Source organism: Arachis ipaensis, chromosome B01, assembly GCF_000816755.2.
Source record: "Arachis ipaensis cultivar K30076 chromosome B01, Araip1.1, whole genome shotgun sequence".
Taxonomy (NCBI): Eukaryota; Viridiplantae; Streptophyta; class Magnoliopsida; order Fabales; family Fabaceae; genus Arachis; species Arachis ipaensis.
The window spans coordinates 125,082,362-125,099,447 of NC_029785.2; the positions used below are offsets into that span (position 1 = coordinate 125,082,362).

A 17,086-nucleotide genomic window follows, 5' to 3' on the forward strand; every position below is an offset into this window, starting at 1 on the left:
AGGATAACATTGACAAAAAAAATAAAATTTTTGATTATTTTTTCAATTATAATTATTGATGGCAAAAACTACAATTTCTTAAAATATAGAATTGCATTTGTCTTTAAAAGGAAAAAAAAAAAAAAGCTAAACAAAAAAAAGGAGACATCTCAAACCATTGAACGCCTTGTAACTCAAATACTCAACTAAATACACCTTCAATTGACACTTCATGGTCATAGTTAATTAAGAAACACTTTATTTTTCTTAAATAAATTTGTGGTCTATATAAAATGTTCAACTTTTTAAGCTTTATAAAATCTTATGTTTAATTTTGGTTTCAAACATAATTTTGTCATATGACTAATAGATCAAAACTAAAATATAAATTTTAAATTTTATTGAACCAAAATTAAAAAGATTATAGAAATCAAAATTTTATTTAAGTTTTTTTTTTTACTTTTTATTATATATCTACTTAATATACTAAAATTGAGTTTTTTCCAAGTTAATGGAAATGAGGTGTCAATTCCTCATGAATCCATTTTTCCGTCAAAATAAATGCACTATTTTATTTTCTAAGTTTATTTTATAAAAATATCTTTATTATAATTATACTAATTTAGAAAAATATCTTTATTTTTAGAAAGTACTATTCTCATGTAATTAAAGCGCTATTCTCTCTTTTAAAATTATTTTTAGAAAGATATCTTTATTATAATTATATTACAATTAGCATTTAATGAATAATGCATGATTATACTAATTTAGAAAAATATCTTTATTTTTAGAAAGTACTATTCTCATGTAATTAAAGCGCTATTCTCTCTTTTAAAATTATTTTTAGAAAGATATCTTTATTATAATTATATTACAATTAGCATTTAATGAATAATGCATGATTATACTAATTTAGAAAAATATCTTTATTTTTAGAAAGTACTATTCTCATGTAATTAAAGCGCTATTCTCTCTTTTAAAATTATTTTTAGAAAGATATCTTTATTATAATTATATTACAATTAGCATTTAATGAATAATGCATGATTATACTAATTTAGAAAAATATCTTTATTTTTAGAAAGTACTATTCTCATGTAATTAAAGCGCTATTCTCTCTTTTAAAATTATTTTTAGAAAGATATCTTTATTATAATTATATTACAATTAGCATTTAATGAATAATGCATGATTATACTAATTTAGAAAAATATCTTTATTTTTAGAAAGTACTATTCTCATGTAATTAAAGCGCTATTCTCTCTTTTAAAATTATTTTTAGAAAGATATCTTTATTATAATTATATTACAATTAGCATTTAATGAATAATGCATGATTATACTAATTTAGAAAAATATCTTTATTTTTAGAAAGTACTATTCTCATGTAATTAAAGCGCTATTCTCTCTTTTAAAATTATTTTTAGAAAGATATCTTTATTATAATTATATTACAATTAGCATTTAATGAATAATGCATGATTATACTAATTTAGAAAAATATCTTTATTTTTAGAAAGTACTATTCTCATGTAATTAAAGCGCTATTCTCTCTTTTAAAATTATTTTTAGAAAGATATCTTTATTATAATTATATTACAATTAGCATTTAATGAATAATGCATGATTATACTAATTTAGAAAAATATCTTTATTATAATTATATAAAATCAATATTTAATACATTATCGCCAATGAGCTATAGCTCAAATGACATAGTCTCTCCATATTCATTTAGAGGTCGCGGGTTTGAGTCTCCCTATCTTTGATAGTAAATTAATTATATCAACTAATTGATTTGATAAGATATTTAAATATCACACGATTTATTATAATTTATATCAATCAATTAATTGTAATTTATTATATCAATTATTTCAATTCATTAATTTATAAGGTACATAATAGCATAGATGATTTGTTACTTATACTGATTAAATATAATAAATACAGATTAATTTAGTTAAAAAAATTATTGTCTCCTATATTTTCCTATTTATTTTTTTAATTCATTAAATTCAATCAATTAAAATAAATTAATTATATCAATTATTTCTTAATTTATTTTTTTAATTCAATAAATCAAATAAAATCAATTATACTAATTATTTGTATCAACTAATTGATTTGATTAATTCTTAAAAATATTTTTATTTAATTCATTTTATTTATTTAAATACATGAATTATAACTAATTAGTTATTTAATTTTATTAGAATAAATATCAAATTCTATTCCTAATATAAAAATACAAAATTTTATTCCTTCTATTTTTATTTTACCACTATAAAAGACTACATATGCTAAAAGAAAATATTATTTATTTACCAATTACTCTTTCATTGGGTAGCTTTTACAACTATTCTTTTTCTTCCTATGAGGCGTCGTTGCAATAAGGCAACTATATGAACACAAATCACCACACACTCTCAAACTCCCGTGCTCATCATTCAAAGCAATATATAATATGTTATCCATAAAGCATTTATAAACGATGATGTTATCATGTATGCATAAAAAAAATTCTGTATTTAAACTCAAGTCATTTACCTGTTTGTGTGGCATATTGTAATGTGAAATTACTTTCAATTTGTGTTGTGCAATGATATTATGGTCTAATTTAAGCTTTTATTTTAGAACTGTGTTATGATTTTATTTCATCATTTTCTTTTAGATATCAAGTTGACGTATTTTTATATTATTTGTTATGATTGAAATAGATGTGATATAAAATTTACAAAAAAAAAAACTTTCACACTCAATTTATTTTATTGTAGTCTTCTATATATAGCAATAATATTATATATATTTATATATCTCTTCTTTTAGCTCTTTCCTAAAAATATTATCATATAATTAATGTAGATAATATATATACTGAGCAAGTATCTCCATTGAATTAATTATAAAGGTTAATAAAACATAATGGCATAATTTTCACCTGATTATAACAAGTATCTCCATTAAAAATATTAGCTAATTATTACCGTGTATAATTAATGTGTATGTGTGCATAATAGTGAATGTTTATAATTATTTATCATTTAGAGAATTCATAATTCAGACATTGTTCTTCTTCTATTTTTTATTTTTCATACCTAATGGCTACTAGCTACGATTCTATCAATAATATTATCTATGGTAGATTATGTGATGAAAAAGTTGGAAAATAAAGGCAAGAATTATAAGGTTATGGACAGTCTCATCCAAATTTGACAAGAGCAGGACGACTTACATAGAAATGGTTCTAATAGATGTTAAAGTTAGTTTATTATTTTTCATGATTCTTTCAAGTGATGCTAGGTTCAATTTATAAATATTTTTTATTCGTATTTTAAATTTATTTGATAAGTAAACCCTTGCAATCAAAACAGTACCATTTAATAGCTTTATAAATGCTAATAGCTTTTATATTTAATTTGTTTTGCAGTCTGATAAAATTCATTGTTCAATCAAAAATTATTTGACAAAGATGTTTGAGAATGAACTGATTGAGAGGAAGGTCAATGTCTTCTTAGATTTTGTAATTGAGGAATCAAGCAAAATTTATCTTCCGACTGCACACATATGTAGAATAACTTTTAAGAAGGAGTCACGAATAATAAATACAGTAGATAATCATAAAATTCCTGACAATCATTTCAATTTTCTTGCTCGTACTGATATATTGAAAATTTGAAACAAACAAATGAGCAATCCAACTTATTTGGTATGTAGTTAATTTGTATTAATCTACACAAAATTGTTTTTTATTTTATTTTAATTTTTGCCAAGAAATTATATGATAGCATCATTTTATCGATAACATAAATTTTAATAGTTTATTTATACAAATGTTTAAAATTGTTGCGACTTTTTTAAAAGTATATCCTTTTATTAATATATTGTTCGTTTTATCGTTTAATATAAAATAAATTGGTAAAAAATTTTTAATTTATAAATTTATTATGTTATTCATTTATTTGTCTTTAATTTGATACCTTTAATTTTTTTTTCAATTAAATGTTATTGGACTCTTGATTGGAAAAGAAGAGTTTATATATCATGATCAAAAATAAGAAGAAGTGACCATTACATTGTGGTTGGTCTTCATGATTTGGAGTACGTGAAATTTTAATATTTCACAATAAGATTTTATTTTGTAACAATTATCTATACATATGCAAAATATTTTATCTTTTTCATTATATATTACTACTTATTTCACTTAATTTTTGCTTTTATTTAGAGATGAGAAAAAATAAGGTGTACACTGTGAAATCAATTTACAACTCAATTATTCAATTATCTATGTGATCATCACCAAACAATTAAATACATACTTATTCTCTAATTTACAAAATTTAATAAAGATATTGGTAAGCATATTGATTTAACTTTTTATTTAACATATTTGTTTGTGTTATATTTATAATTATATTATATCTATTTTTACGAATATATCTTTTTAGAAAATATTCTTAATATTAGCATATGGTGTATTAAATAAATGTTAGTGGTTTTAAATTATTTATTATTTATTAGAGAACTTTGTGTATTAGAATACTCTAATAATTTGTTGTTCTTTTTAAACTGATTTTGATATGTTCTTACTTTACGGTAAAACAACATATAAAAATTTGTCGGTGGACAGTATTACTAGATTATTTATGGTCACATTGAGTATATATGTCTGATTTATTGAAAAAAGTAGATTACTAAATCCGATTAATAACTACTTTAGAGTTGATATACTTAATATTAGATTAAGAAAAAAAACAAACAATGCATAACATATTACTTTTTTATTAATCAAATTATTATAATTCAAATTAATTTTAACAAAACAAATTAAAATTATAATTTCAATCTTATCACGTACATGATACATGTTATTACACTTGTTTCTCTTTCAAAAATAAACCTTTAAAATGTATTTCATTTGACTTTTTCTCTTGCATAATTAATACATTTTTTCTTTTTTTATTTAACTATTTTTCTCTTTTCTAACTTATGCTATAAAGAGTAAAATACAATATATAATCCATTACTTATAGTTCAATCTTTATTATACATTAGGAGTGATAACTCGATTTTATATACAATAACAAGTGTAATAACCCGTGCCATGCAAAAATTATAATTTTAAGTTATTTTATTAAAATTAATTTGAATTATAATAATTTGACTAATACAAAAGTAACATGTTATGTATTATTCGTTTTTTCTTAATCTAGTGTTAAGTATATCAACTCTAAAATAATTATTAATCCGTTTTAGTAATTTACTTTTTTTAATAAATCAAACATATATACTTAATGTGACCATAAATAACCTAGTAATACTTTCTACCAACAAATTTTTATATGGTATTTTACCGTGAAGTAAGAACATATCAAAATCATCTTAAAATAAACAACAAATTATTAGAGAATTCTAATGCACAAAATTCTCTAATAAATAATAAATAATTTAAAACTACTAATATTTATTTAATACATCATATGCTAATACTAAGAGTATTTTTTAAAAAGATATATTCGTAACAATAGATATAATATGATTACAAATATAACATAAATAAATATGTTAAATAAAAAGTTAAACCAATATGCTTACCAATGCCTTTATTAAATTTTGCAAATTGGAGAATAAGTATGTAGTCGGTTGTTTGGTAATCACATAGATAATTGAATAATTGAGTTGTAAATTGATCTCACAGTGTGCACTTTATTTTTTTTCATTTCTAAATAAAAGCAAGAATTAAGTGAAATAAGTAGTAATATATAATGAAAAAGATAAAATATTTTGCATATGTATAGATAATTGTTACAAAATAAAATCTTATTGTAAAATATTAAAATTTCACATACTCCAAATCATGAAGATCAACCACAATGTAATGGTCACTTCTTCGTATTTTTTATCATGATATAAACTCTTCTTTTTCGGTCAAGAGTCCAATAACATCTAATTGAAAAAAAAATGAATTAAAAGTATTAAATTAAAGACAAATAAATGAATAACATAATAAATTACTTATAAATTAAAGAAATTTTACCAATTTATTTTATATTAAACGATAAAACTAACAATATATTAATAAAAAAGATATACCTTTAAAAAAATCGCAATACAATTTTAAACATTTGTATAAATAAACTATTAAAATTTATGTTATCGATAAAATGATGCTATTATATGATTTCTTTGCAAAAATTAAAATTAAAAAGAAAACACTTTTGTGTAGATTAATACAAATTAACTACGTACCAAATAAGTTGGATTGTTCATTTGTTTGTTTTAATATATCAGGAGCAAGAAAATTAAAATAATTGTCAAAAATTTTACGATCATCGACCGTATTTATTATATGTGACTCCTTCTTAAAAGTTATTCTATATACGTGTGCAGTCGGAATATAAATTTTGCTTGATTCCTCAATCAGTTCATTCTCAAACATCTTTGCCAAATAATTCTTGATTGAAGAATGAATTTTATCACACTGTAAAACAAATAAAATATAAAAACTATTAGCACTTATAAAGGTATTAAACGGCACTGTCTTTGATTGCAATGGTTTACTTATCAAATAAATTTAAAATACGAACAAAAAATATCTATAAATTGGACCTAACATCACTTGAAAGAATCATGAAAAATAATCAACTAACTTTAACATCCATTAGAACCATTTCTATATGTAAGCCGTCTTGCTCTTGTCAAAATTTGGATGAGACTTTTCATAACCTTATAATTCTTGCCTTTATTTTCCAAATTTTTTATCACATAATCTACCATAAGTAATACTATTGATAGAATCGTAGCTAGTGTAACACCCTACCATACTTAGTATTATGCTTAAGTCATAAGACTGAGATAGTGAGGTATTACGACCTCTATGAATAGTAATATATATATATATATAACATTAAATCAATCACATCACACGAGGATTGAACTTTAACTTCTCGAACTCATGAATCACTAAGACATCCTCGACACTCTATTTTCTTTTCTGTTTCTAATATAGCAAATGAACTCGGAATTGCACAAACTTTATGTCCAGGCGTTCATATTGAAATAAGCTTTCTAAAAAACAAAATATCATAATTTTCTGATTTTTCTAGCCTCAGGAATAAAGGAAAAACCGTGACTGCTCTGCAGTGCATAAAACCAGAAAAACAGCAGCAGCATGTGATATTCAAAATTCAATATAAAATCCAAGTTAAATCCAATGACTTTGAAAATTAATGTAGTTAAACTTTAATCATCCAGGTTTCTTTCTCAATTAGTTCTGAGTTAATACCATTTTTAATGAAAAAGTTACAGTACCTGGAAGTTAAGTAAAAATGAGACAAAATCTGTTTTAAAAACCAACAAGCTTAGTACCTTTCAATTGGAATAACTTTTATTACAAAACTCCAATTAAGCTAAATTTTGATTTGAGAACCCCTAGCTCATCCAAAAACAAGTGTGTCTTGGTTGCAACCCAATTTCTATTTAATTCTAAGAGTTACAAGCATTGAAAGTTGATGCATAGCTTGCTGAAATCTGTTTCTTTTCAGTTTTGACCACCAATATTCAAAAATTCACAGCTCCAAATCCTCAACTCTTAAAATTCTGAATTTTTAGAGAAATAAAGAAAGTTAATCAAATTTTATGACAAAATTGATTTCGCTCCAAAACTCAATTCATAGAAGTCGCAGCAAGACAAACAAGTTGCTGCCCTGTTTGATCTTTTCTGCTGCTGGACAGATTTAACAACCTAACTTTAAAAATTTGCCATAAATTGTATATTTAAAAAAAAGGTCCCAAATTTTCTAGTTTAGTTCCTTATATTCCCAAGTTTAGCCCAAACTTAGTCTCATATAATTCCGATCATTACATAATTAGTTACAGCATATACAATACCACCACAACACAACTCTACATCCTTATTAACAAACACCAATTCTAATCCATCATAAATAAATATAAGAGTACACCATTAATAACTTTCACACCTTATAATTCTAATATATAAATTCACTAACAAATCTATTCTAACAACATTACAAGGCTAATCATTAAATACAACAAACAATCCAACTTATTCTATGGTTCCTCTAACCTAAGTTTTCAAAACATCGTAAATATTAAACGTGCGAAACTTAAACCATACCTTGGCCGATCACTTAATTCACCCAAGACAGCTTCTCAACATAAAATCACAGCCCCTCCAAGCTCAATCAAACAGCCCCAAAGCAAGCCTTGTCACCAACAAAGCTCCAAGTAATCCAAATTCAAGTTCAATGCATAAACACCCTCTTAAACTACACCTAATACACATATATATGTTCCAATTCAGTTTTCTATTACCAAAAACAAGATTGAGCTAGGGTTAGGGTGTTCTTACCATACCCATATGCTCAATAGCTTGAGCCCACAAGTTCCGGAAGCTAACTTGAACCTAGAACATAGAAATTGGACAAGATTCACCATAGGTTTTCAAGTTTACCAAAGAAAGAGGGATAGGGATTCTGAACTTAATAGGAGGCTTACCAATGAAATTGTTCAGATAAAAAGGTAGAGCTCGACGCGCTGAGCGCGTGGCCGCGAACGGTGTGACGATCGGAGCCCGGACGGAGGAGTTATGGTGGATCAAAGGGTTAGGGTTTGAGAGCTTCTCTCCCTTTCCTCCAATTCTGTTTTGGCGTTGCAGCAACTAATGAGGAAGAAGAAGGCTACTGTTTCCTTTATATTATGGGTCCGGTTGGACCCACAGGCTCGGTTTGGGCCCCGGTTCAACCGGTTCGGCCCCTCCGGTCCGATTTTGAGCCAAATTTTCGAAATTGATATTAAAATTCTCGTTTTGACGAGCTCTATCCTATTTTAATATTAGTTTTGTATTTTTAGCTTTCCTAATTAAAATGAAATTTATTAACTAATTAATTACCGATTTTAGCGGGGTTTACATCCTACCCACCTAATTAGGAATTTTGCCCTCAAAATTCAGATTCAGTTATCTGAAAAGAGGTGTGGGTAGTCTTTCGGCATATTCGGAGTTTCTTGAGTACGTTACCCACTTCCAGCTTCACTTTTTACATCCTCTAGTACATAAATTATGCTCTGCCTGGCTGCTTGGCCATGGTATATTATTATATATCCTAACCGAGGTTACTCGAAGCGTGAGATCCTTCCTCAGTTGCATTAATTCAAGTTCTAATACGTGATTGATATTAGAAGTGTACTCCTGAAGTTGAGATGTGTTACATGGTACCATTTTGGAAGATATAGGATATGGTTATCTAATATGCCACTGGTCTAATTCTCTTCAGAATCTGACAAGTCCATCCTTGCCATTACCCTAGATCCCAAAACACTTTGGTTTTAATACCTTCATCTTGACTCACTCACTGATCTCAACTTGTTAAAGTAACCTTCTCAAGTTTAGGACTTCCTTGGTTCATGTAATCCTTTTGTCGGCTTTTTATAGTAAGATTGTTAACTCGAATTTGCGTAACTCTTCTCTGCTGTCTCGGCTATTAAATTCGGGAACTAAGATATTCGATGCTCTAGTTTTTATCCATGCGGTAGTATTTAGCGCTCTGTGAAGCTCCATCTTCTCCTCTAGTCCTCGACAATCTAATACGAAACCGATAATTACTCTTCCTTACTTCCGATGTAAAATCTTCAATGGTTGCAGCATTCCGAATAGTTTCTAATGGTCCTCCTTTACTTCTTCATGCTTTTAAAACGCCATTAAATGCATTGCCACTTTATTCTTTATTTCTAATAACCCAAAAACATCTTCTTTGATTCATGGTACGTCGTGGCAGCTTCATGGTAACTTCGAAAATCCTTTCTCATGAGTTTCAGACAATAATTCCTCGTCTTAACTTCTGATTTAAACACTTAACTCCTTCTCGGTATCTTCTTGATTCAACAGGTTTTAGTACTTCTAGTAGCTCCTTATCACTACTATTGCGCTCCCTAAGCCCTTAATCCTACGATCTCTATTTCGGCGTTTGCGTTAGGCATATAAATCTCTTTTTAATTCTCCTTTGGTTACCGAGCCTTGATATCTTTAGCGGTTCCTTATTGTCTCGCTATGCGTCCCGCATCTCGTCGATACCATGTTGTAAACTTATGGTGGATCAAAGGGTTAGGGTTTGAGAGCTTCTCTCCCTTTCCTCCAATTCTGTTTTGGCGTTGCAGCAACTAATGAGGAAGAAGAAGGCTGCTGTTTCCTTTATATTATGGGTCCGGTTGGACCCACAGGCTCGGTTTGGGCCCCGGTTCAACCGGTTCGGCCCCTCCGGTCCGATTTTGAGCCAAATTTTCGAAATTGATATTAAAATTCTCGTTTTGACGAGCTCTATCCTATTTTAATATTAGTTTTGTATTTTTAGCTTTCCTAATTAAAATGAAATTTATTAACTAATTAATTACCGATTTTAGCGGGGTTTACATCCTACCCACCTAATTAGGAATTTTGCCCTCAAAATTCAGATTCAGTTATCTGAAAAGAGGTGTGGGTAGTCTTTCGGCATATTCGGAGTTTCTTGAGTACGTTACCCACTTCCAGCTTCACTTTTTACATCCTCTAGTACATAAATTATGCTCTGCCTGGCTGCTTGGCCATGGTATATTATTATATATCCTAACCGAGGTTACTCGAAGCGTGAGATCCTTCCTCAGTTGCATTAATTCAAGTTCTAATACGTGATTGATATTAGAAGTGTACTCCTGAAGTTGAGATGTGTTACATGGTACCATTTTGGAAGATATAGGATATGGTTATCTAATATGCCACTGGTCTAATTCTCTTCAGAATCTGACAAGTCCATCCTTGCCATTACCCTAGATCCCAAAACACTTTGGTTTTAATACCTTCATCTTGACTCACTCACTGATCTCAACTTGTTAAAGTAACCTTCTCAAGTTTAGGACTTCCTTGGTTCATGTAATCCTTTTGTCGGCTTTTTATAGTAAGATTGTTAACTCGAATTTGCGTAACTCTTCTCTGCTGTCTCGGCTATTAAATTCGGGAACTAAGATATTCGATGCTCTAGTTTTTATCCATGCGGTAGTATTTAGCGCTCTGTGAAGCTCCATCTTCTCCTCTAGTCCTCGACAATCTAATACGAAACCGATAATTACTCTTCCTTACTTCCGATGTAAAATCTTCAATGGTTGCAGCATTCCGAATAGTTTCTAATGGTCCTCCTTTACTTCTTCATGCTTTTAAAACGCCATTAAATGCATTGCCACTTTATTCTTTATTTCTAATAACCCAAAAACATCTTCTTTGATTCATGGTACGTCGTGGCAGCTTCATGGTAACTTCGAAAATCCTTTCTCATGAGTTTCAGACAATAATTCCTCGTCTTAACTTCTGATTTACTCCTTCTCGTCCTTCTCGGTATCTTCTTGATTCAACAGGTTTTAGTACTTCTAGTAGCTCCTTATCACTACTATTGCGCTCCCTAAGCCACGATCTCTACGATCTCTATTTCGGCGTTTGCGTTAGGCATATAAATCTCTTTTTAATTCTCCTTTGGTTACCGAGCCTTGATATCTTTAGCGGTTCCTTATTGTCTCGCTATGCGTCCCGCATCTCGTCGATACCATGTTGTAAACTGGTAATGGACTTAGTCCGATATTTTCACTCTACACTCTCATTCTCCAACTTAGAACTTCAACTCATCTAACATTTCCTCATTTGAAATTAACGTCCAAGAATCCCTTATAAACTTCTTGCTTAGGGCGTCTGCTACAACCTCATGATGTCGCATCAGCACGCTTCTCAAGTCCCCCAATAATGCATGGTAGTAATTTCTTAAATGGTCCTTTAGGCTTAAGTGATACAAGCATTGGCATAAAGATCAATCTTCTTTCCATGGCTTGAAGACTTCTAGCATATCCTGGTATTTCATTCACATGGTGCACCTCGTTGCATCTATTTAGTCACGAGCGATACGATCGGTGAGGATTAGGGTTTTAAATTCCCTCATAATGTCGCTGGTTTACTTTCATGTTCCAAAGTCTTGCTTTAAAGGATTGACACTCCAATAATTGCATCTAAGGGTTATGCGTGACGCAAAATTCTAGTACGAGTTTATTTTTCAAAGAAAAGTTATGTTCAAAGGAATGAACGAATAGCATGAACGGTGTTCGTAATGAGTCAGAAAGGAAATCTTGTACACGGTTGATCAGGATTATACCGAAATAATGGAATACACAAGGAGAAGAACCTGGGTGCATCTCAAGAAAAGAGTTCAAATTAGAGACCTTTTGTAGGAAGAACAGAGCGTACAGAGTCAAAGAAGTCTCAGCTGATTCTGAAGAACATGGTTTGCGAATAGGGGCAACTCTTGTCATAGCGAGCATACAAGATTCAAGGATTACGCGCTTATACCAAGACAAGCTCAGACTCATCCTGGAAGAAACAATATTCATTCGCACAAGGAGTAAAGTTAGAAAGGTAGTCAAGCTATTTAGGAAGAGCTCCGGATCGAATGTCAATGCAGGTTTCAAAAGAAGAATTAGATCGGGTCGCGAAGGTTCGTTAGCACACTCTCTCTGCATAAGGTTTCCTACCATTCTCTTCCTTCTTCTCCAGCATAACCGATGCTTCCCACAAAGAAATAGTTGGTTAGGTGATTCCCTCTTCTAATACTCCCTTCCACTCAATCCTAAATTCTACCGATTATAATGATGTCTTCGCTTGTGGTGCGATTGAAGTTAATCTGGCTTCCGGCACTAAGTCTATCACAAACTCGCTTTCTATCTGAAATGGAAGTTCTGACACACCTTCAAGAATTGTCTTAGAAACTCTCTCGTATAGAGGTTTGATTTCATCTCCACTTACCTCTTAACAATTAACATCTAAAGGCTGTGTTCGCTCTATTCCTCTTCCTCAAAGTTTCACCGTCACTGAATTCCAAATAATAACTCCGTGTAACCCTCAACACTCCTGATTTCTTAGATATGGTCCAACCTGCTTCCACTACATTACTTAATCCTTAACCTTCAAAAGTCTAACCACCCCTCTAAGGTAGCTAAGTGTCACTCCGTCTCAATAACCAATAGTTTTTGACTAATTATCGACTTGGACCTCATGATTACTGAAACTTGTCATACATCACGAACGAGTATTACATATTAACCGTATGCAAGGAAATTAGAAATTTACCTGATGGTTTAAAATTACCTCGGCTATGAGAATTAAATTCAGTTGCATCCCGATTTTCTTTGTATGGACAATTCCAAGACATATGCCCTGGTCTCCCGCACTTGTAACATACGCCTAATCCGGCCCTGCACGGTCTGTTTGGATGGTACTTCTTACACCTTGGGCACCTTAAATTATCCAGTTGAGTACTAGTTTTCCTTCAGCATTCGGATCTAGACGGTTATCGTTCCTTCGGTCATTGCTCCAGCGCTGAGAATGTGAAGCGACAAAGCGATTCTTTTTGAAAGTTTGGCTCCTTTGTGTAATCTTTCCCTTTTTCTTTGTGAAGGGTTCTCGGTGATCACTTCTTGCTACCTCAGCCCTCCTTGAGCTTTCTCCCGTTGCCTGACCCACGTTAACCTGCTCCAGATAACTCAGTGGTACCCCTGTATTCGGAGCATTATGTCCACCTTCATATTCATTATCATCATTGTTGCCAGTTCCAGCTTGTGGTTCCATCCTATCCATTACTCGGATGGTCACGGCAGCAACAGTACCAATGGCAGCAGCAACATTCGTCATTGCGGTCACGATATCGGTCAAACTATCTATTGGTATGGTTACCTCATTATCTCTCCGTCCTTGACCTCGATTACGCTCACGACCGCGCCCACGAGACGCCATTTAAGAAATACGGTCCTGAGAACGCCATAGGCAGTCCTAGAACTCCGTTATTCAATTATCCAACTTAATTACTAATTAGAAGCTATAAATAGGGGTAGGTATTCTAAATCTACCTAACTTACTCAAGTTCAATCCTAATCTAACACCAAACCGTTTCTCCATTTCCTCCATTTTTCCATCATTCATAATGCAACAGGAACAAGCAACCAAACAAGTTCACGCACAAGTAATGAGCAGATAGTACAAATAGCAAGTATAACAGATAACAGGTGATATATATCAATTAGACATACCCATGAAATGCATAGCAATCAAAACAAACAAATGCATATGATGCATGCCTGTCCTATGGCTGATGGGGCCCATCTGTCGGTTATCCAGCCAACCCGATAAGTCCGAAAATCTTAGACTGTTCCCCGTCGCGCATCCCCAAGAGTCTATGCATAGAGTTCACATTCAATCATCATATAAATCACTCAATGGGGTTTATCCATACCCGGGAATTTATACGTGCCCGGTCACCCTTACGACGTAGGGTTAACAGAGTATCGAGAATCAAAACAGCCCCAAAGCAAGCCTTGTCACCAACAAAGCTCCAAGTAATCCAAATTCAAGTTCAATGCATAAACACCCTCTTAAACTACACCTAATACACACATATATATATATATATATATATTCCAATTCAGTTTTCTATTACCAAAAACAAGATTGAGCTAGGGTTAGGGTGTTCTTATCATACTCATATGCTCAATAGCTTGAGCCCACAAGTTCCGGAAGCTAACTTGAACCTAGAACATAGAAATTGGACAAGATTCACCATAGGTTTCTAAGTTTACCAAAGAAAGAGGGATAGAAATTCTGAACTTAATAGGAGGCTTACCAATGAAATTGTTCAGATAAAAAGGTAGAGCTCGACGCGCTGAGCGCGTGGCCGCGAACGGTGCGGCGATCGGAGCCCGGACGGAGGAGTTATGGTGGATCAAAGGGTTAGGGTTTGAGAGCTTCTCTCCCTTTCCTCCAATTCTGTTTTGGCGTTGCAGCAACTAATGAGGAAGAAGAAGGCTGCTGTTTCCTTTATATTATGGGTCCGGTTGGACCCACAGGCTCGGTTTGGGCTCCGGTTCAACCGGTTCGGCCCCTCCGGTCCGATTTTGAGCCAAATTTTCGAAATTGATATTAAAATTCTCATTTTGACGAGCTCTATCCTATTTTAATATTAGTTTTGCATTTTTAGCTTTCCTAATTAAAATGCAATTTATTAACTAATTAATTACCGATTTTAGCGGGGTTTACAGCTAGCAGCCATTAGGTATGAAAAATAAAAAATAGAAAAAGAACAATGTCTGAATTTTGAATTCTCTAAATAATAAATCATTGTAAAAATTTTCTACATTAATTATATGCCAATATTTTTAGGAAAGAGCTAAAAGAGGCGTGAGAGTTTTTTTTTTATAAATTTCATATCATATCCGTTTCAATAATAATAAATAAAAATACGTCAATTTGATATCTAAGAGAAAATGATGAAATAAAATCATAACATAGTTCTAAAGTAAAAGCTTAAATTAGACCATAATATTATTGCACAACACAAATTAAAAGTAATTTTACTACAATATATCACACAAATAGGTAAATGACTTAAGTTTAAATACGAATTTTTTTTTATGCATACATGATAACACCATGGTTTATAAATGCCTCATGGATAACGTATCATATATTGCTTTGAATGATGAGCACGGGTGTTGGAGAGTGTGTGGTGGTTTGTGTCTACGATAGTTGCCTTCTTGCGACGACGCCTCATAAGAAGAAAAAGAATTGTTGTAAAAACTATCGAATGAAATAATGGTAATTGGTAAACAAATGATATTTTCTTCTAGCATATGCCATATATGGTCTTTTATAGTGGTAAAATAAAAATGGAAGGAATAAAATTTTGTATTTTTATATTAGGAATAGAATTTGATATTTATCCTAATAAAATTAAATAATTAATTAGTTATAATTCATGTATTTAAATAAATAAAATAAAAATATTTTTAAGAATTAATCAAATCAATTAGTTGATAAAAACAATTAGTATAATTGATTTCATTTGATTTATTGAATTCAAAAAAATAAATTAAAAAATAATTGATTGAATTAATTAGTTGAAATAATTGATTGAATTAATAATAATACACGGGTAATTGAAATAGTTTATATACGGATTTTTTATATTATTATTATTATTATTATTATTATTATTATTAAAATTATTTTCAATTGATATATAATTGATAAGTAGTTTAATAATGCATTAAATATTGATTTGATATAATTATAATGAAGATATGTTTCTAAATTAGTATAATTATGTATTATTCACTAAATATTAATTATAATATAATTATAATAAAGATTTTTTTTATAAAATAATTTAGAATAGAGAAAAGTGCATTTATTTTGGAGGGAAAACGGAATCACGAGATCGACACTTCAGCTTCATTAGTTGGAAAAAAACCCAATTTTAGTATATTAAGTAGATTATTATTACCGGCTTAATAAACAAACGGTTATGACATCAGTGTCATTCCCCTAATGTCTATATATAAACATTTTCTATTTCTCAAAATTTTAAGGTATAAATTATCTTTACTGTTGTGATATACTTTTCATACTTACTTGAACATGAAAATACTTTTTACAGGTATTTATCAATTTTTTTCGAAAGATTAAATTATACCTCATCCTCATATATATAAGAGAAACAAAACTTAAACCATTCAAGAATCGAGATATACATCAGACAAAATTACCACGCAATAACATATATATGCTTCTATAGTATATAAAAGAATGAAATATTTAATGTACAAATTTTTGTTTCTAAGTGTAATTCATAAAAATAATTTTTTTATTTTTAAAAGTTAACTCAATATTACTTCACCAATGCGTGGATATTGTTCGCTTTAATATTTTGAGTTTGCAGTTTTATTCTCAATAATAGGAATTATGGTAATAAAATCTGTTATATTCACCTAACAAAATATGTACAAAAGATATTCATATTTTTATAAGTATGTTTTATTTCCTTTTTTGATGTGGAATTTTATATTATACATATTTAGTAAATAAAATAATGGATTAATAATTCAAAACTTTAAATCAATACGAGCGAAAACTTAATGAGATGCTTCGAAAAGCTACTCCCAAGAGAATTTTAGCTATGTCGCTTCTATCCCCTTGTAAAGAGTAAGGGTGATAGCACTATCAGAATTTGTGGGTACTCATCTCGCA

General features: G+C 29.9%; 2 long non-coding RNA genes across 2 annotated transcripts; both read right to left on the bottom strand.

Annotated features, from left to right (window-relative positions):
• Positions 8,128-8,618, bottom strand: LOC107619800. Its single transcript, XR_001615804.2, has 3 exons — positions 8,503-8,618; positions 8,357-8,410; positions 8,128-8,279 (listed from the first exon to the last, which is right to left on the bottom strand). It is a non-coding gene; the product is annotated as an uncharacterized LOC107619800 (long non-coding RNA).
• Positions 14,373-14,885, bottom strand: LOC107619793. The gene is made up of 3 exons (XR_001615801.2): positions 14,685-14,885; positions 14,544-14,592; positions 14,373-14,447 (listed from the first exon to the last, which is right to left on the bottom strand). It is a non-coding gene; the product is annotated as an uncharacterized LOC107619793 (long non-coding RNA).